Genomic DNA, 22,339 nt, shown 5'->3' on the forward strand with positions numbered 1-22,339 from the left:
AAACCTACAAACATTTTACTACGCTAAACCATGGCTCAAGCCCGGCCCAATTTATGAGTGACCAACGCAACACAAATAAATAAATAGCTAGGGTTCGGGTTTACCTATTCAACCCACCAACCCATATTTTCTCCAATTGGTTAACCCCAGAAATCGATAGTCGGACTGGTTGCGTTGGTGGTTACTGTTCGGTTTTAAGAAAATCTACCTATTATAATAAAGTAAAATAAATATGAACACTTATCATGTTTTGGTTAATTCTTATAATTTTTTTCCCTCCAAAACTAATGTACCCTAATATATGTAATAAATCAATAATTATTCATTTTCCCTTTACACTATATTTATTTAATATATATATATATATATATTTATAAATATAAATATTAACATACTATTTTACTATATATTTTAAAATACTTGGTGAATTCCAAAAATCAATAACAAATCATGTTTCTCAAATGAAAATTGTTTCGGGTTTTTTGTGGAAGTTAAATTTGATTTTATGGGTCAAAAGTTGGTAAATAGATTGTTTGGTACAAGTTAACTATATTTAGGTCAAAATTTGTTACGGGTCAAAAATGAAAATTTTGAGTATTTTTAAAAGTTTGAGAATGCAAATAGATTTATCGTCAATTTTGTTATGGGTTCAAAGTGTTGATTTTAAAATGTCAAAAGTATGAAAGTTAGAATTTTAAACATGATTCGGGTTTGAAGTTTATTTTTAAGGGCATTTTTTTAAATAATCAAAAGGTTCGGGATTTGGCAAATTAACTATTCTTCCCTCAATTATTAAAATTTAAGAAAAAATTGCAAACACTTTCGACATGCCACCCCCATGCTTCTAACTTTTATCAAATTTGAAATATTTATGTCAACATTAATTTTTCATTCAATGGTGATTAGAACGTTGTATGAGAAGCACGTCATGCAAAACTATGCTAAAATAAAACAAAATATTCACAAAATTGAATGGGTTAACATGTTATTTTTTATGTTGTCATTATGACAAAATCGAGAAGTCTTCTGAAACTTATCAAAATTATTTTTATGATGTAGCTCAGAAAAACATAGTTCTTGAAGAACATCCATTGCTACAATTTAATATCCTACTTTCCTTCGATGGGTGGTAAATTGATAAATATATCAATAAAGGTAACGCCTCTTTTGTATTTAAGCTGAGTGGTTAGAATTACTATCGTATGAGAAGTCTTATTTTCGAAATTGGTTCATAACCAAAATTCTTTTAATTATACATATATGACACCGAGAATGAATTTTTCAATAGAAATAAACATTCTCGGATACGATTTTGCACGGGCATTTTTTTATTAAGTTCATTTAAAAAAATCATTTTGTGATATAAATAATGTGATATAAATAGTCAATTTATGTACACTTTATAGATACAGGCATATATGTAATACATTTTTTTTTCATATACGCTATGTAATTATTTGTTTTACTTATAATTTTATAATTAGAATTATCACGTGTGTAACACGGGTTCGAAAACTAGTTGGTAATATGTTAATCCAAATGATTTATATTTGGCAAAGTTTCTTATATTTAGAAAATGGTTTGAAATCACAAAATGTTAAACCCAATAAAGGTATTTAATTTCAATTGTTTTTCCTGAAAAATCTTAAACCTGCAAACATATATCTAGTTGTTCTTGCTTATTAATAGTTTAACATGCATAACAATACTATGACCAAACTGATATAACAATACAAATGTGGCATTCATCAATTTCAATATTAATCACTAAGATTAATTTCAGACAACAATGGCTTATTCGAGAAAAAAGCCGCTACGTTCGCGATCACTATCCCTCTAACATTATCAAACGCCTCTGGTGTTAGAAAAGCTTTGTGTGGAGACAAAACAACAAGCGTAACTAGCTCTTTGTTGGGTTCGTAGGCCTTGTTGGCCCGGTTTATTATATGAAGTCAAAAGAGGAGACGGGTGTGGGCGGTCGGGCCCAAGCCCGGCCCGGTTTAGATTTCTTGCATAATAATTTACTAACCCTAGTTCAGTCTCTATATAAACAACATTATGTACTTGTAATATTTGGTCACTCAATAAAGATATACCTAGTTGCCACCCGTGGACGTAGGTCAGTTTAGACCGAACCACGTTAAATCCTCGTGTTCGTTTATTGCTTTCGTGTGTGTGTTCGGTTTCGTGTGTGCATTTAATCCTAACAAGTGGTATCTAGAGCTTAGGTTCGGATCACACGAAGAACGCGCAGAACCCTCCCGTCGCCACCGCACCAGTAGGTCGATATACGGCAGCAGACAGTTCGTTTTAGGGTTCCGCCGGCAGACAACCGCCGCCGCCGCACTAATTTGTCTCAGCCGCAACCCGCGTGACGGTTGGAATTTGTTCAGGTTCTGTTATTTATTTTTTTGAAAGCAATTTTATCATACCCGCCGCTAGAGGCAGTGCCATTGAAGTAGATACGGCAGAGATAGCAAACTAGGTTTTGCTGAAAACACAAAAAATAGAAGCAGAAGAAGAAGCACGTGAGCAGTAGTAAATTTGTTAGACTTTGGGCATTCGTACCTTTTTGTTTTGTCAAATAAAAAAGGAATATTGGGCCTTGATATTGGCAGATCTTTTTTTCCTAGTAGCCAATTTAAGTCTAGATCAAATTATATTTTTTGTGTGGGCCGAAAATCTCGTGGGCTTTAACCAGTTTCGATTTGGCGAGAACCAGCGAATCAAGATCCTATTTTCGTTGAAGAACAGTTTCAAGTCAGAAGAAATTTAAAGAAACTTAGAACCAGTGCCAACCGCGTTTGTCAGGTTTATCGTTTCAGTTTAAAGTTTCGGTTTCTGATTTACAGTTCGTATTTCCGCTGCGGTTTAAATAGGTTGATTTTTAACAGAGTTCAGTAGAACAGCCGTTAAGTTCAGGCTCGTGCCATTGCTGTGTCTGTCTCTGTTTTTTATCCAGTTTTTCGTTTTAGTCATTGTTATGGCAGAAGACGGAAAGGTTTCGATACAGAAGTTTGACGGACAGAAGTTCGGTTGGTGGAAGATGCAGATTGAGGCACTACTTTGTCAGAAAGATTTGGATGTAGTGCTTGAGGATGAAAAACCAGAAAAGCTGTCAGAAGCAGATTGGAAGAAGTTAGACAAGAAAGCTAGGGCTTGTATTACTTTGCCGTTGTCGGAAGATGTGGCGTTTAACATCATGAAAGAAACCACAGCACGTGGTATGATGGAGGCGCTATCCAACATGTATGAGAAGCCTTCGGCAGCGAATAAAGTCTATCTTATCCGAGAGCTAGTGACAATAAGAATGAAAGAGGGTGGGTCAGTTACAACTCATATCAATAATCTTAATTCGATCTTGTCCCGCTTAGTGTCAGTTGACATTAAGTTTGATGATGAAGTTCAAGGCCTCTTGTTATTATCCTCTTTGCCCGACAGTTGGTCGCAAACAATGACTGCAGTTTGTAGTTCGTCTACAAATATTACTTTCGATGGGATTCGAGATCTGATTCTGGGAGAAGATTCAAGACGCAGAAGTTCAGGTGAATCATCAGGCAATATGCTAGTCACAGAAGGTAGAGGTAGGGGAAAACAGCGAGGCAGTGGGAGCAGGAAGAGGAGTCAGTTTAATACTCGTAAGGATATTGAATGTTGGGGTTGTAAAGAGAAAGGACACTTCAGGAATCAGTGTCCGAATGGTAAGAAAGAGGTGAACGTTACAGAAGACGACACAGATGACGGGGTCAGTAGTGATGAGGCTTTGGTTTGTAGTGTTGAGAGTAGTGTTGATGCTTGGGTGATGGATTCTGGTGCATCGTTTCATGCCACTCACTGTAGTGAAACGATGAAGAATCTTAAATTTGGAGATTTTGGAAAGGTTCGACTAGCGAATGATGATATTTTAGAGGTTACGGGTATGGGAGACGTTGATTTGATAACTTCAGCCGGTACTTCTTGGACTTTGAAAGACGTGAGGGTTATTCCAAGTTTGAAGAAACGTTTGATATCAGTTGGGCAGTTGGATGACCAAGGGCACGATGTTAAGTTCGGGAATGGGCAGTGGAAAGTAGTCAAAGGGAATCTCATTGTTGCTCGTGGCAAGAAAATGGGTTCGTTGTATATGGTCGATATGTCATCGAAAGGAGTGGATCCAGTTTTGGTGAAAGACAAAATCCGGTTCACAGAATCTCGTGGGCAGAAGAAGGTTCGTTTTGCAAGTAACAAACCCAGAGCCAAAGTGAAGATTCAGGATGAACGAGCTAGGAAGGTTAAATCAGTTGGGGGACATCGTGACAGTGGGAGCACAGATCGTGTTTCAGTTACAGTTCCAGGTCGACAGTGGATTAAGAAAACCAGTATTCTAGCTGTAAAAGTCTCTCCAATGAATTACTTGCTGAATATGGAGAGTGTTTGTTCTCAGGTTATCTCAGGATCCGGTAGTTTGTTACAGTGGGAGCCGGTAGGGACAGAGAACGGGTCAGGGGCAGTTTCAGCCGTGACTGACGTGTTGGAGCTCCGGGGAGCTTCAACGGGCCTTCAGGTTAATTGATGAGAAGGCGGTGGCAACTAGAAGAAGTTTAATGTTCAGATTACAGAAGTACAATCAGGAGTGCAGACGAGAGTACTCAAGGCCTCCGAGTGGGAGATTGTTGGGTTCGTAGGCCTTGTTGGCCCGGTTTATTATATGAAGTCAAAAGAGGAGACGGGTGTGGGCGGTCGGGCCCAAGCCCGGCCCGGTTTAGATTTCTTGCATAATAATTTACTAACCCTAGTTCAGTCTCTATATAAACAACATTATGTACTTGTAATATTTGGTCACTCAATAAAGATATACCTAGTTGCCACCCGTGGATGTAGGTCAGTTTAGACCGAACCACGTTAAATCCTCGTGTTCGTTTATTGCTTTCGTGTGTGTGTTCGGTTTCGTGTGTGCGTTTAATCCTAACACTCTTTTGGTACTCCGGGTTCATTCTCAAACACATCAAGACCCGCTCCTCCAAGCTCGCCTCCAACCAAGAGCTTCACTAGTTCCTTCTCATCCACAAGGACCCCACGCCCAATATTGACGATAATGCCCTTCTTCCCGAGGGCAGTCATGACATCACGATTGATAATGTGGCGAGTTGTGTTGGTCAACGCGCAGCAAATAATTAGAGAATCACCGTTGGTTGCAAGATCTAGAACATTGGGGTAGAATGCATAAGGAACTTGGGACTTCTTGTTTCTTGCGGTGTAGGCAATGGTGCAACCAAATGGTTCGAGCCGTTTAGCGACTATCGAGCCGATGCTTCCAAGCCCAACAATCCCAACTCGTTTGCCTCCTAACTAATTAAACAATGGAAATTGGTTCATATTTTATAATCAGTTTGAACGTTTCTATGAACCAAATATTTTGTCACTAAACAACAAAAATAATGAGCAAGCAGTTATTGTTTTTTAATCCTAGTAGCAATCCCAAAGATTATATTATTGAATTAAGTAGCAATCACGAAGTAGTTACCATGCAGTCCCAAAGAAACATAAAACCAAAGAATATAGTCTTCATATTTTATTTAAATTTTTTCTTCTTCGCTGCCAAGTGGCAATAATATTTTTGTTCTTTAATGTTGCTACATGTTTTTACTTGTTCTTGTTCATCTATAAAAATGTATCTTACCTCCCCTTAACTTTTTTGGGCATGCCTCTCCGGGAGCAAGGAGCGCGAGATCAAAAGAGTGTGAGATCAAAGAAATAGAATTGGGTTCTACATAAATTCCAAATATGAAATTATGGATTAATTACATATATTGTATGTGTTTTACAAAATAAAGTATACTCAGAAAATTAGTAAAAACTTTGGTTCGAATAAAGATTTAATGAGCCCTCTAAAATAATTTCAAAAACAAAAATCTATATTACAACACAATCAATATACAATGCAACGTAACTGCTGGCTTATCTTGCGGTGTATATCAACAAATGATAAGAGTGTTGATGTTTACAAAGCCATTCCCTTAATTTTATGTTCACTCAATGAAGTAAGTTTTCAGTAAAAGAAAACAAATTCTGGCAGTATTGTAAAGAAAGATTTTCGTGTATGTAGTTTACACAGTATATAGAAAAGAAATCATTCAATTTCTTAATTCTATATTTAGGATCATATCCAACATTGAGGTACGGGTGTCCCAAGTTGGTTCGGTTCGGTTAACCATAACCATAAACTGAATGGTCAGTTAACCGTAGGTCGGTTAACCGTCCGCCATAGGTTGGTTCCAGTTAATTTTCGCTTAATTGTCAATTGCATTTTATATGCTTTTTCTTCCTTTGTTCTAGTTGAAAGTGGTTTGGTTATGGTGTTCCAAGCTCATAAAGTTTCGAAGCTAAAATACGTTAGTTCCAAGCCATGCTATATATAGTTGCAACATAATTAAATTTAAATGTTCGAAGTTGGATAAAAATATATAAAAGATTGAAATGGAGGCATAAATTTTGGAAAAACATAAAACTACAAGGTTCAGCTCAGCTAAAGTCGATTAACGGAGACACATTAACCATAACCATAACTGAATGATAGGTTAATCACACTCACTTAACCATAGATGCGGCTTTGTCCGATCAACGGTAATAAAAATTACGTCAATAGAATATAGAGTATATATACCTTGTTTCCAAGAGGATAAATGCCTTTGGCCGGCCACAAGCTGGCCCGAACAAACCTATCAGCAGCCGAAACACGTCGAAGAATGTCCAACAAAAGCCCTATAGCATAATCTGCTACATCTTCAGAGAAAGCCGGTCCAGCGCTAGTAACCCGAATATTACGTCGTAGACACTCCGCTAAATCAATATGATCAACCCCGGCTGACGTTCCTATGACGAATTCAACTGACGGATACTGGTCCAAGTGCTCGGAGTTGAGTGGGCTAGGACCAATGACAATGACGACCCGAGCTGATAGACGGTGGACCGGGTATAAAGGATCCGAAGATTCGATCTGGTGGAAGACGTGTTCAGCACCTGTGAAAGAGAATTTGAAATGAGGGAGACGGTGAACGATTGCGGCCGGGAGGCTGGTGTCCGTGGTGGCCTCCATTGGTGTAGTGTTGTACGTGTGTGTGTGGTATAGGAAGCTCCACACGTAATTTGTCAATCCTAAGACTTGGATAAGGTTGTCTGATCAATCCTAAGCTAGTGGTCATGCAAAAGTTCGTTTTACCTCGATTTAAAAGGAGTCTTTTTAACCGCGTTTCAAACTATCTTAATACCCGAGTCAGTATTTCTGAGACGTAATGTGAATTTTTCGTACTGATTTTGAAAGGTCTGACTCATCCAGGGACACTATCATGGATGAAACTTACCATTACGAAAAACCCTCTTAAGTTAGTTTTCGAACCAGGTCTTAACTATCATACCCATGTCATTAGACCAAAATGTGTTCATAAGTAAAATCAACCAAATTAATTATATCAATGAAACTGGTCGGTTGGTCATTCCGGTTTACCTGGGGTTTCAAGGTTTTAGAACTTGGACACGCTTGTTTACACTAAATTAGCCGTTAGTTTAGGAAAAACAAGTTATGTGCACATATATATATATGTTCATAAACAATTTTCGTGGACGAGGGTGGGCACGATGTTCCTCCTGACCACGATGCCAACTAGGACCGAGGTATCCCTACTGTGGTTTCACACCAAATGGGTCCTTATATAGTGGGGTAGATACAAGTCCATGGCTTATTTTGGGTTCATTCGGAGCTTTCACAACCATCTTGATGGTATTCCCTAGCTTTAGCTGATTAATTCACATAAATAAATACCAATAACACATTATATATATATGTGTGTGGGTGGGGGGGGGGGGTTGTTTAACCCATCACGATGCGACGAAATCTTGTGTAATTTTTTTTTTTTATATTTCTTTGTGTGTTAGGGTTTGCAACACAAATTAAACAACTATAAACACTTAGGACATAGGAGAATATAGACATGATTCACACTTTTCTTTTGTTAAGCAACCTACATCAATAAATATATATATATATATATATAAGAGTAATTTGCTGTTTCCCCCTTTCAATAAATTGAAGAGTCAAATAAATGCAATGAAAGATTAAAATACAAGTGAGCCATCAAACAAAGGAAAAGAAACTATATACTTAAATTATGGTTAAATTTAAGAACCATCAACCACGAAAGCTAACCATCCTTTCCCGCTTAATTGAACCTTTTGTTTTCTTAGCCTTTACATTTCTTTGACCATTTGCCATTGTTCTTGTTATACCTCACCCCATTAGCCTCCCCATAGTATAAGCCATCTACAAATCACAATCATATCATCACTTAAATCTGCAAGTACACCTACTAATTCATACATATTAAATGCAAACATGTTAAAATCTTATGTTTCCATGCTCTAAGCTATTTGTCACGCACCTGACAATGCTGATAATTCATGTATGTTTTAAAGCAATTATTGAAATGAACTCCAATTACCTTTTCATATAATCATATATAAGACCACTTACCGTTCGTTCATTTAATAAGCGAACAAACATGAACAAAAAATTTATGCTCATTTGTGTTCGTTTACACATTAATTAGAAAATAATGGAATTATTATCTGAAAAGTTATCTACTTTATGGTTTTATTTATATTTGTTCGTTTGTGTTCATTTAAATTTATTCATTTCTGTATGCTTGTTTAATTTATTTTTGTTTATTTTGTTCACGAATTGTTCGTTTATATTTTAAATAAACGAACATGAACATGTTTATTTTTTTAAACAAACGAGCATGAACATAAATATTTGTCCAATTAAGTGTTCATGTTCATGTACGTTTAAAATTAAATGAGCAAACACCAACATGCCCTTGTTCGTGTTCATTCAGTTCGTTTATAAGTATAGGGTCATGAATGACATAAAGTGTAGTACATGTTCAATAAGTTATTTGTCGATCACTCTTCAGTATGTAATTAATATGCATGTCAGATAATAGAGATTTTTGCATTGTTATGAGTAACGGGTGTTGTCGGTTCATGTTTTGGTATATCGGTCATAATAAGTCCGAACACATTTTGGGTACATTTTGACCCGCCATAAAAATGCAAATGGTCCAATTTTATTATTGTTTTTAGGGATTACTTCATAGAATAGTAATCTAGTTTTAGCTTTGTGTCAATCAGGTCACCGGTGTAAAGTTTTATTCTATTTAGATCACTTAACCTTTATTTAGTGTTTCAATCCTAAATATATAACATGAATAGCAAGTTATCTAGGTTTATTATGCACTCCTCTTAAGTTAAGATGTATTTACTATGCACTTCTCTTAAGTTAAGAGGTGCTTACTTTGCACTCCTCTTAAGTTAACAGGTGTTTAGTATGCAACGTAAAAATATTTGGAAAAAAAACCTAGATAACCTGTTATCCAGGTCAAATATCTAGGACTGAAACACTAAATAAATGTTAAGTAACCTAAATAGAACAAAACTTTATATCATTGATCTAATTGGAACAAATTTGAAACTTAGTTACTATTCTATGGTGTAATACCTTTTTATTTAATGAATAATTAGGTTATTTGCAACACTAAATTCAAAAACTTTTTGACTTGTTGTAAAACAACAAATGGGTCGTTTGGGTATTTCGGTTTGGTTTTATTTCTGGACCAGCAGGACCCCTTTTGACCCGAAAGAGAACGAAAATTCTTACACGCTAAAACAGAAATGCTGACTCGTTCTGAAAACACAGATTCGTTGATTTAGGTTTAGTTTTATTCCTGAATCGGCAACACCCGTTTCGATCTAATAAAACATGAAGTTCATCTAAACCGAAACCAAAACCAAAACCATTTTCACCCATTACAAAAAACAGAACGCGTCGCTTTCAGTTAAGTTATACTTATGACCCGACAAAGAAAATGCATTAACCCATTATGAAAAAAAGCTTTCAAGCTGTTCGGTTTTTTCGTTTCGGATATTACTAAAAAAATGTGCGGGTTGTTCGGTTTCGGGCTTACATGTGAATGAATAAAAAATGTCTGTTTTTTTGGATGTTCAAAAGTAAGACGATAAATGCTTGGATTATTTTTATTTTTTGGGTTGTCGGGTTTGGGTTAGTTCGGGTCGGTGCTCGGTTTTCGTTTCGGTTAGTTCGCGTCGGGTTGTTCTGTTTTCATTTGCGTTATGGTTGTGGTTTGCTCTGGTTATTCTAACTAGTATTTATCTTTTTAGATTTGGCAAGACTCGACTGTGGCTACATTGGCGGAACTCGATGATATGATTATGAGATTAATTCCAGAACTTTTTGCTAGAATGTTTGTAAGGGCACAATGATTATCATACATGATAATCTTGGATTTATGCATGTATTTTGGTGCTAGTACTTTACATATCTGGATAATTTGTATGAAATTTGGATGTAAGTGTTTTTTAATATTGTTGGACAATTTCATATGAAAGCTGAATATGGTTTTGTTCCTAGATAAATTTATATTATAATTATGCTGCATATTTTTGCTGTATTAAAATGTATTAGAACTGCTCCAACCTAGAAAAAGGCTGTACAAAAACCGCTGTAAAACATAAAACGCTTTAAAAGGAAGGTTTGAAAAACGTTGTTTATATGAAACCGCTGTTTATAAAGAAACCGCTGTAAAAGGAAACATAAAAACCGCTGTTTATAAGTAACCGCTGTTTATCTGACTTTCAGAACCAAAAACAGCGACCCCATCAACAGCGGTTAAGAACCGCTTTTACTTGTCTAAAAACCGTTGTTAACTAGTCTTTTTTGTACTAGTGGACAACATATGGGTAAAATGTTTGTTTTTACACTTTTGTAAAATAACATTATTTAGCATATGCCATAATAAGTCCAACACGTTTTGTGTTCATTTTGACCTGCTATAAACTGTCAAATTTCATTAACATTTCACTTTGGACCCGAACAACAATAATTAATTAGGTTATTTGCCCACATTAAATAAAAAAACAGCAAGTTGGCGGTGACCCGCTAAAAAACCTCACATATTCATACACACTAAAAACATAAACGTATCGTCCCACTCTAAGCCTGCAAACAAGTTGATTTGGGTTTAGTTTTATTCTTGAACCAATCACACTCATATCAACATGATAGCTAAAAAAAATTCTAGAATGCTATATATCAAGTAGAGCAATAAAGAACGGAAAGTATCTAATCTCAACTCAGCTCTTACAAAAACAGTTGCCCTGGATAATGTTTGTCTAGTTGTATCACACTCATATCAACGGAAAGTATCTAACCTCAACTCAGCTCTTACAATCACACTCATATCAACGGAAAAACCTAGACAGGGCGGCGTGTTGCCACTGCCGCCGCCGTCTAGCCATTCGTTTTCAATTTCTTTTCTATTTTATTTTATTTTATGTTTCCCGTTTGAATAAAGCTTCATTGGCAATCCAAGATTTTGGTTGTTCCCTCCGATCAGCCGCCACCAAACCAACCACTTACAACGCCACCTGCCGCCCTATTTCTCTGATTGCACGGTATTGATTTCTACATCTGGGTACCAGATCTAAGTAGCCACCTATCCGCCGCTCTTCGATTCTTACGGAACAAAATCACCATTTATTTGTGGTGTAGTTTTGCTTGCTGCTAGTGAGTTAGTTTTTTTTTAATCCAGCCGCTACCCCGCCGCATTGCACGTTTCTTGTAGGATTATGGATGTATCATTGAAGCCCACGGATAATATAATCAAGCAATGGTTTCGTCGGCAAAAGTTTTAGATTTCCGAGTCGATCGAAGCACACTTATCTTAATTATTGTTTTATGTTTTCCTTTTTTCCTTATGTTTACCCGGTCTGAACTTCTGGTTTCCTTCCGTTCCGACTGCGGGGGAGTATTGGATTATATTATTATGATGTATTATTAGTGTGAGCCCATGGGTCCACCTTAGTTCTCTAGGATTTGCATTCCGTCTCTATATATTGTAATGCATTATCAAGGAATAATCAAGCTAGTATTTACCAATATCTAAGAAAGATTAAAAAAATGAAAAGTAAGTAAGTAACAACCAAAAGACTCGATCCCTAGAAAGTTAAAAGGGCAAAATTGTTTGCCACCCTAACTTTAACCATCAGTGCATCAGATCTTGTATGTTGATAGTCAGGTATTAATTCTTTTATAGTGTATGTAAAATTCAAAGTAAATTTTGTGGCCCCGTCATTCAATATTTATCTTATTTGTTTGGTAGCCTATTAATGATCATTTAAAGGCTATCTCTTAATGGTTTATAACTTTCTAATGGTTAAAATATAACCTTAAGTTTGAATGATTTAAAGATAACCATTAAGAGGTAGCCTCTTAACCATTCAGATTAATTAAGGTTACCTCTTAACAATTAAGAGACTATGAACAATTAAGAGGTAACCTCTTAATAACCATCAAGAGGCTACCAAACAGCCCTAGTAATGTATAAACGAGTTTGTTAATGGTCCATGATTCATAAAGCAGATACCAGAATAAGACGGGAAGAATTTGTCAAAACAATATATGAAAAATCTCATTGATTTATGATATCTGTTAAAAAAACACGATAAATTGTTGATCCAACACTACTATCGAGAGCGGTTACACTTTCGAAGTTAATATTATAACCTAGTCAATAACAAGAAAAAATATTAAAAACTTTATTTAAAAGAAGAGGAAATTCAAGAAAGGGCAAATGTTGAGCAACAATTCAACAAACCACTACTAGATATCTAATGAGCAAACATGGTTTGACATTAGCATCAACAACCACCATTTTGATACCAATCAAGACATTTACTTCCATACAATCAAAACTAAATTTTCAACTGTAATCATAAAAGAACAGTCACTGGGTGCATAATTTTTAATATAAGATACCAATATAAATTTATTTAATATTAACAGCTACACTAATAAACATGAGGTCACTGTACATAGCATAGTAGGAAACTACCGGTGGATCTAAAAAAAACTAGAAATAAGTAATAACAAAGTAAGTCAATCAATAATCTTTTAATAATAATAATAACTATTGCAAAGAATAACTCCGACCCTCGTAAATTCAAACTTGGCAGTGTTGTGTCGGTGGAAACTAATTACACATTGACTATCCCTTGACATTGACTATCCCTAGATTGTACTAAAGATAAGATTTAAAATATGATTTCCGCCATATTTTTCAGATAAGATTATAGTATCATACCATGCTTTTCAACTATGGATAATTGTTGCAAGGGAGCCACTTTATAACTTTGTATCACACCAATCAGGCAATCACCACATAGCCATAAGGCAACCATGGTTTGACAGTATATAGTATCAACCACTAAGATATTTATGTTAATTATCATTACTAGCATTTTCTTCCCTAGCATCAACTTATTTTGACCATAACCATCATCGAACAATAATTGCTTACATTATTTTAGACGTGAGATATCAACATAAATTTAGAAATTTTTTTATGAAAGAGTGTTGATGAATAAATATTTATCAAAATAATATTCATTGAAAAATGTATATCAAACTGGTGTTATCGACAAACCTTTTGTTTTCTTGCTCCTAATCTTATTTTGGTAAAACTAAGATAAATCCATGTCTTTCTTCTTTTAATTTTAAATAATAAACTTATAAAATAAAAAAAAATTTATTTATACAATTATACGATTGTCGTCCTTTTCATTTTTAATTTCTTGGTGGTCTTTTATATTTCATTACTAGCTTTTGGACCCGTATATTACACTAGATTTATTAAATAATAAAAATAAAAAGGGTACATTTCTTTGAAAGAAATTAACAAAATTAAAGGTAAGAAAAAAAAATAAAATATATACTATAAAAAATAAGAAGTCTATAATCTCAATTGAAAGTGCCAAATATAACAGTTTAGATTACATCGAAACAGAAGGCAAGCGGGCAATAAGCTGCGCCGCTACCCTTTTTTGAATTACAAAACCCAATCTTTTGACTTATTACTCAAATTTAGAAATTAGAAGTTTGCTAAAATTGCTAAAATTTGCAATAATATACAAAATTTGCAAATTTTACAATAATATACAAAATTTGTTAAAATTGTTTTGACTTATTACCCATGGATAATTATAATGAGACGAGATATTAGAAAATTAGAAGGGAAATTATAACTCATTTGTTAAAATTGTTTTAACCAATGGCCCTAGGGATGGCAATGGGTCGGGTTTAGGTATTCCCAAACCCATAACCGGTTATAAAAGTCCATCCAAAACCGTCCCAAACCCGTCGGGTTTTAATCGGGTAATTACTCGTCGGGTTTCGGGTTTTCCCATCGGGTTTCGGGTTTCCTATCAGGTTTTGACAAAATACCTGTTGGCTATACCCGGCTCAAAACCCGTCGGGTTTCTACTGCGGTTTTAACAAAATATAACTAATCGATTACAAAGATGGTTACCATGTAGGTAAAATATCTTAAATAATTGACATAAACAAGTTTTGACAAATAATATATTTGGAATATAGTATATATAATATAATAAGCTATATTGGGTACATCGGTTATATAACCGGATAAATGGGTCTATGTTATCGGGTAATCGGGTCGGGTAATCGGGTATATTAGAAATCCCGAACCTATCCTAAACCCGCGAAAAATTTCAAAATAATTCCAAACCCGTCCCAAACCCTAACGGGTCGGGTATTACCCGCCCAATTTATGTCGGATTTCGGGTTTTCCCATCGGGTTCGGGTTTCATTGTCATCCCTAAATGGCCCATGGATATGTAGGATAAAGAAGATGATAAATTAGAGAATTATAAAGGAAATTATAACCCTTTTGCCAAAATTATTTAGACTCATGACCCATGGATAGATATGATAAATGAGATGAAAAATTAGAAAGAAAATTATGACCCATTTAACAAAATGGTTTTGCCCATAACCCATAAATAGATAGAATGAATAAGAAGAAAGATTAGATCAAGAATGAATGTGAGATTGCCACATCATCCTCATTATTTTTTTTTATTAGTAAAGTTAGATTTGATGAAAGTATTAGCTTTCTGTTTATTAGTTTTAAATAACTAGCATTTTAAAAATGGAAGTTTCAACATTTGAACTTTCTTTTAACAGGCAGCTAAGTACGTTTAAACTTCGAGTTGACATAAAAAAATTTTAAAATAAAACCTGTACCTTTAATAATATAAAATCTATTTAAAAAAAATAACTTCAATAGTGTAGGTCCCCAAAATGAATCTCAAAACATGTTCTTGAATCAATCTCAATTGTATACAAGTAGAAATCACCTACAACTAACCAAGATCTCGGATCTTGTTAAGTGGTTGAGTTATTTCCCAAGAATAAAAACTTAAGAAGATAAGAGAGAGAGAGATATGGAGGGTTGGTGGGAGTGGGTTTTTGCAACGGTTGTTGTATGCATGTGCATACCTCCACTATCTATGGTGGAGTGTATGCCATGCATCATTCTATTATTACGTTCCATTGGGCTTTTGATTACATGGTCTCGGGCTCAAAAATACATAAACAAAGAAGTGAAAGTTAACGACATACAACCGATGACAAAACAAAATAATACAAAAGGCTTTTTTACATAATTAGGCTCCATAATCTCCCTCTAGTCTTTAGTATTATATGCAGCTCCCGTCTCTAATCAATCTCGTACTCAAAGGTGTCGGGTGATCGATTAGTTGATTTTCAACAACGTAGTGAAAAAACTTGTTAAACTTCTCAACTATTTGATCGGTGTTTGGCCAACCTGGATCTTCAAGAGTGCACAAAGGAGACTTATATAGCTTCATAATATCTGCCTCATCAAACCCCATTAGCTCATGCTCATAGAAGAAACGAATTGGGTGCATCTGCTTGCAGTGACTACTGCCTCGCCCGTCTCACCATCGAAGTCCCAACAAATGAAGTCTGAAAGCGTGTTGGGCGTAAAAGGTTCTCCATGATAAACTTTGCGCCCTTCTTTTGGCATTTCGTTCCTCCAGGCCTTCCTTCTCTTCCCTGTTGCTGGATCAATCTCTATTAAATGTTTGTAGGTCCTTCCCATATTGAGCTTGAAATTTGGGAAGTCATCCTTTGCTTATTTTTGCACAAATCTCTTGAACCATCCCTCCAACCCCTTTTCACCAATATAATCACATGCTGCCCTTACAAAGTAGTTCATGTCGAGATGGGGCAGCGAATGCATTTCAGTGTAATGCATGGTGGCGAGGTCTCCATTTTGGTGCCGAATAGCCTAACTTTCACTGTCGGCGTGCCATTTGCATTACAAGATGAGTGATTCATCATGATACAGATAATTCCTGCATCAGACACTGGCACGTTTATTAACACAATGCCACTTTCTCTTTCTAAGCTTAGGAACTTAGGCAACATCAGCAGTAGCAGTAGCAACAGAAACAACATTTACGGCAACAGATGAGACTGGATCATCATTAGCAGTAACAGGATCACTGACGTCTGTATCAAGCAAATAATTGAGGTAGTCAACCTCATAATCTGAATCCAATCCTGTGTCTTTACCCTGCGATTCAGTACCTGCAATGACATTAGGACTAAAAATAGCAATAAATTAGCGGTTCCGGCTTCATTTTCAATGATCAGGTAGCTCTTCAACAATTCTGTATCGTAAGACATCTTTATAAATGTACCAAAAAAACACCAGGTCAAACAGTCTTGAAATCGGTAGAAATCATAGAAAATTCTAAGTATGAGAATCGCAATCTCATGTAAACAGTAATGTGAATGCAATTGGCATAAGGATTGCGAATGCGATTCTGGTGGAAATGCGATTCTGGGAGTGAACAGTAATGCGATGCGATTGGGGTCCAGATGTGATTGCAATTTGGAAGCAAATGCGATTGCAATTCTAAATACCAATGCGGTTGCGATCAGATGTGCAATTGCGATTTTGGAAATAAATGCGATTGCGAGTGAAATACAAATGCGATTGCGATTTGTATTTCAAATGCGATTGTTATTTGTTCCCAAATGTGATTATGATTATGCACCTGATGAAATCAAACTCGCAAAACACATTGTTTTTGTACGAATCTTCAACCAAACACTCTTATTGTCAATTTTTAAGCTTAACCTGAATAACCGGTAGTAAACTAAACACACTTCAAACGCCAAAACAAGACCAAAATCCAAGGTTGTAACCCAATAATCTCACCTAGTAGAGCTGAAAGCTCTGATACTAATTGTAAGCCCCTAGAATGGATCTCACAACGTGTTCTTGAATTAATCTCGGTTGTAGGTGAGTGGAAATCACCTACAACTAACCAAGATCTCGAATCTTATTAAGTCTTTGAGTTATTTGCCAAGAATGGAAACTTAAGAAGATCAAGGTTGCAAAAGTCGCTAGGTGGACCCTAGGCGGCTGACTAGGGAGTTGGGTGTACTCGGAGTATTCGGGGAGTACTCGGAGAGTACCAGAACATGGTAAATATAAAGAAAATTAATTTTGAATATTATATATATGTCAAACATCATAAGTTTTCTAATATTTATAACAAAATAGGTGAATATCAATATAAATCACAGAAATACATTTTAAAATAATAAATAATTCTGAAAATTGTTAATCATTAATTAAAAAAAATGACATCTGCTCTTTAATATTATAGGAATACAAATAATGTTTTATTTTTTTTAGGTCAAAATCGGCCCAAGTTCACTGATTAGATGAGATTTTGACTGAGGTTGGCCACATTTGATCGATTCTTAGTAACTAGGCGGACTTAAATAAACTCGCCTCGGCGACATACCTTGTAGCGAGTACTCAGCCTTGTAAACCTACTTTTACAACATTGAAGAAGATAAGGTAAAGAGAGTTGGGTTGTATTCATGGACATGCCTAGAGGTGGACAACAAAACCGGTTCCTGGAACCGGTTCGGCGGAACCGAACCGGAACCGAACCGGTTCCTACCCGTTTTTCGTAGGAACCGGTTCGGTTCCGTTTCAACCCGACGATCCGGGACCGGTTTGACATGTTTGGAGGTGGACCGGGTAGGAACCGGAACCGAACCGGAACCGGTTCTGGAACCGGTTCGACCGGAACTGGTTCGGAACCGGTTATAGCCGTTGGAGTGGTTCTAGCCGTTGGGAAACGGTTTTATGGCCGTTTTTTGACCGTTGGGGTCAAAAATGGCCGTTTTTTGGCTCCCCAAACACCCCACTACTAGTATAAATAGGTATTTAGTGTAATGGGTTCATCACAACACTCAAAACGCAAACCCGAACGCAAAAAAATACAAAAAAACGCTATTACAACGTTCTGAGTTCTCTAATATCTTGTTTTCTCTTCTTCTATATTCATATTTGTTGTTATGGCTGCCTCACAATCATCGGTTGGTCAAGGTTCCACCGCCGGACCAAGTTTCGTTCGTATTGTACCTCATAATCGTAATCAAGAGATTTGGTGCAATTGGGATTTGGTTGAATTGAGTGACCATTCATTGAAGGCTCGGTGCAAGTTTTGTGGGATTTATTTAAACCCACTTTCGAATTCAAATTTGAAGAAACACATCGAAAGACCGTATTGCAGGGCGTTGAAACAGAACGTCGAGTCGCAACAAACGCAAATGGATAGTGAAGGCGGAATATTTACATACCAAATTGATCGAGTTCAAGATCGTATGGCGAAGTTTGTGATTCAAGAAGCTTTTCCGTTTAGCCACTTCGACAACCCTTGCTTAACCGCCATGATTCGAGATACGCTTCAACCACAATACACTCACGTAAGTCGTCATACTCTTAAACGTTATTGTTTAAAATTGTGGAAGAAGGCCAAAGAGGTACTAATTGCATATTTTGAAAATATAAATACGGGAATAAACTTAACTACTGATGTTTGGTCGGCTCCACATGGTCTACCCGAATCTTATCTTTGTGTCACCGCTCATTGGGTAGACCCGTCATCGTGGGAAATGATGAAACGCACCATTGCTTTCGAACTCTTTGAGTATCCACATACGGGAGATAATTTGTTTGAAATTTTAGATTATGTTATAAAAACTTATAAACTAGAAAATAAAATATTTTCAATTGCATTTGATAACGCGTCGAATAATACATCGGCGGTTGATAAATTAAAATTAAAATATACGCCGATTTGCAATGGTGTATTTTTTCACTCAAGGTGTGTTGCACATATCATTAATTTAATCGTGCAAGACGGACTTGCTTCGGATGAGGTTACATCGGTTATAAACGATTTTAGAGTAATGCTACATGAAGTTTTTAAGAAAAGTAAAAAAAGACAAATGGATTATAGAAAATTTTGTAAAGATACGGGAAGAAAAGCTTTGGGAGCTAATTGGGATGTACCTCATCGATGGAATTCCACTTGCATAATGTTTCAAAGTGCTTTGAAACAAAGAGACACTTTACAAATGTTTCATTCTAGTCTTGCCGAGAATGATTTGGCAATCCCCTTTTCAAATGAGAAATGGGAAATTATCAATGACTTATCGACTTTTCTTGAAGTTTTTAAAACATCAACTACGAAACTATCGGGAACGTATTATCCGACAAGTCCCTAGGTTCTTTCGGAGTTATTTTTAATCGTTAACAATCTTAAAGAATTTGAAAATAAAAGTCCAATGTTTTCAAACATCATATTACCAATGAAGTTTAAATTAAAAAAATACTTTCTTGAATTGCCACCGATTTTTACTTGCGCCGCCGCTTTAAACTCAATGTTAAATGTTACGGGGGTTGAATGTGTGATAGACGAAATTTTTTCAGCCTTAGATATGCATGAAGTTGACCCAAACTTTTCAACAGAGGCACAAAATGATTTTAACTTGAATTTTAAATTTATGTATGACTTTTATATAAATAAATATGGGTCAAACATACACATGCCTACGCCGGGGGGGTCTTCATCAAGTTCAAGTGCTCCTAGAGTACGAGACCCCATGATTAGCCTTATGAACACCGTTCGCAACGTAACGGCTAAAAAACAAAGGGGTAACACCCCTTCAAGCGAACTAGGAAGGTATAGTGCATATGATTTCTCTACCGGTTTATCCGAAGAGGAATATGGCACTTTTGATGTTTTGGCTTGGTGGAAGGTAAAGGAAACCGAGTTTCCGATTCTTGCCACCATGGCCCGTGATTTACTAACCGCCCAAGCTTCTACGGTAACTTCGGAATCTGCTTTTTCTCTTAGCGGCAGGGTAATATCGGTGAGAAGAACAAGACTGAATTCGGAGTCGGTGGAGATGTGCATTTGCTTGAAGGATCACTTGGACTCAATCGATCGGGTTCAACACGTAACCACTCTGGAAGACGAAACACCACTTGATGTTCGAGTGCACGACGAACAAGAAGGCGTTTCTACAAGTAATTCTGATGAATAAGTCGCCACTCAATAATTACGACGAACAAGAAGGCTTTTATAGAAATAATATGTCACAAAATATAAGTTTAATGTTTTGTTAGTTTGTTTTTGAATATTTTAAAACATGTAACCTTTTTTTTGAACTTCTTAAAGTAAATAAAATGAATTTTATGTTAATTGTTTTTTTTATTTAACATGTTATACAAATACGAATCGTATAACACCGCTCTTGATTATAATTCAGCATTTGACTTGCGTAAGCCAAAAGACTATAATACATAGCAAACTCAATAAATGTAACACGATACAAAAGTAGCATGAGCCTCTTCAGAAATCAGAAGAACACAAATCATCACCTACACAAGCAGCGGAAACGAAAAACGAAAAAAAAAAATATTTTACACTGTAACCGGTTGGAACCGGTTACAGTGTAAGAACCGGTTTAGGAACCGGTCAGAACCGGTTCCACCGGTTCCGGGTCCGAGGGTTGGGGAACCGGTTCGGTTCCCTAACCAGTTCGACCATGGAACCGGTTTAAACAGTGATGTTGACTAATGGAACCGGTTCTGAACCGGTTCCGGTTCCTTTGACCAACCCGATTTGATCACCTATAGACATGCCTCCATTATATATGCCATGCATCATTATATTATTACGGTCCAGTGGGCTTTTGATTGCCTGGCCTTTGGCCCAAACACACATAAACTAAAAAGCGAAAGCTAACGACATACAACCCATAACAAAACAAAATAACACAAATAACTTTATCGCATAATCAGGCCCTACATATAGTTTTTATAAAATAAACCTATTCTAAAAAAGATAGGAACATCGTCTGATGTTTTAATATTTTGGAAAACATGTTTTATCTTTAAGAAAAAAAAGCACATTAATTTGTGTTTTTAAAGTTTATATTTTTAACAAAAAAAAGTTTTTTATTATCAAAATTGGTTTATTTTTTAAAGTTTTGTAATAAAGCATTTCATTCAAGAGTTAAATAACCTTTATTTTTATTAAAACCTATATTTATAAAAGGAAACTATTTTTAATATTTTAAAGATTTATAAAAAAATAAATAGTTGATTTTGAAAAAAGTAAGCAAACGTGTATTTTAATATTCAAAAAGCAAATCATGAGTTGTTTTTATGTTGTAAAATATTTACATTCGAATAGCATTTTTTCTAGTTCATCGGTTCCACTAAAACAAGATATTTAATTATTTTAATAGGTTATTTTAAAAAGCATGTAGTTTTGATTTAAAAAACACAAAGAAGCTATTACTCAAAATAATATTGTTTCTGGATAAGAGTTAAGGCTTCAATTTAAAAAAATTGTTCTTGAAAACTTTAATAAATAAAAATTATAACTTTTATGAAAAGAGTTGAGTTTGTTAAACTTGTCATATGTGAATCAAGAACATCAAACATGATCTTGCATAAAACGTTTATGCGACTCTTTTTATTAATAAAAAACAAGAATGAAAATTACTACTACGAACTAAAAATAAAACTTTTGTTGAGTTTATATAACACATATAATCAAACTAGAGTTATTCAACTTGGTCTCTGAACTTTGAATCTCTACCAAACCGTCACTTGAGATCTTCTATATCACTCTCATATTTTTCGTATTAACCATTCGGGTCCTTCAAGTTGGTACTGCACTAAGTTTTACACTCCCTCTCAATACCTATTTTCATTGTTCCTCCATGATCATTCACACCTTTTAACACGCGCCCCTCTTTGAGTTTGATTCTTGGATTTGACTTCATAACACTACCTGCGGGTTTCTTCTTCCCGGTTACAATTGTTCTCGTTTCGAGGTTACCACTGTTTAGAACTACATTGCTTAAGGCCATCATAACATGTCGGACACGACACGATAAGACACAACACGATAAAACACGATGACCTGTTACGCTAAACACGAGCACGGTACGATAACTAATTGTGCCATTTTTTCCAAACACGAACACGAACCTGTTTAGCAGCAGGTTAACCTG

At 35.7% G+C, this 22,339-nt stretch overlaps 1 pseudogene across 1 annotated transcript; it reads right to left on the reverse strand.

Moving 5' to 3' along the window:
- Positions 1–4,944: 4,944 nt before the first annotated feature.
- Positions 4,945–7,075, reverse strand: LOC143603753 (glyoxylate/hydroxypyruvate reductase HPR3 pseudogene; annotated as a pseudogene). Its single transcript, XR_013148126.1, has 2 exons — positions 6,644–7,075; positions 4,945–5,328 (listed from the first exon to the last, which is right to left on the reverse strand). The product of XR_013148126.1 is annotated as a glyoxylate/hydroxypyruvate reductase HPR3 pseudogene (transcript).
- Positions 7,076–22,339: the final 15,264 nt, after the last annotated feature.

The sequence above is a fragment of the Bidens hawaiensis genome, unplaced genomic scaffold, assembly GCF_021521415.1.
Source record: "Bidens hawaiensis isolate Kalapana, Puna unplaced genomic scaffold, B.hawaiensis_p1.1 tig00062613_1, whole genome shotgun sequence".
Taxonomy (NCBI): domain Eukaryota; kingdom Viridiplantae; phylum Streptophyta; class Magnoliopsida; order Asterales; family Asteraceae; genus Bidens; species Bidens hawaiensis.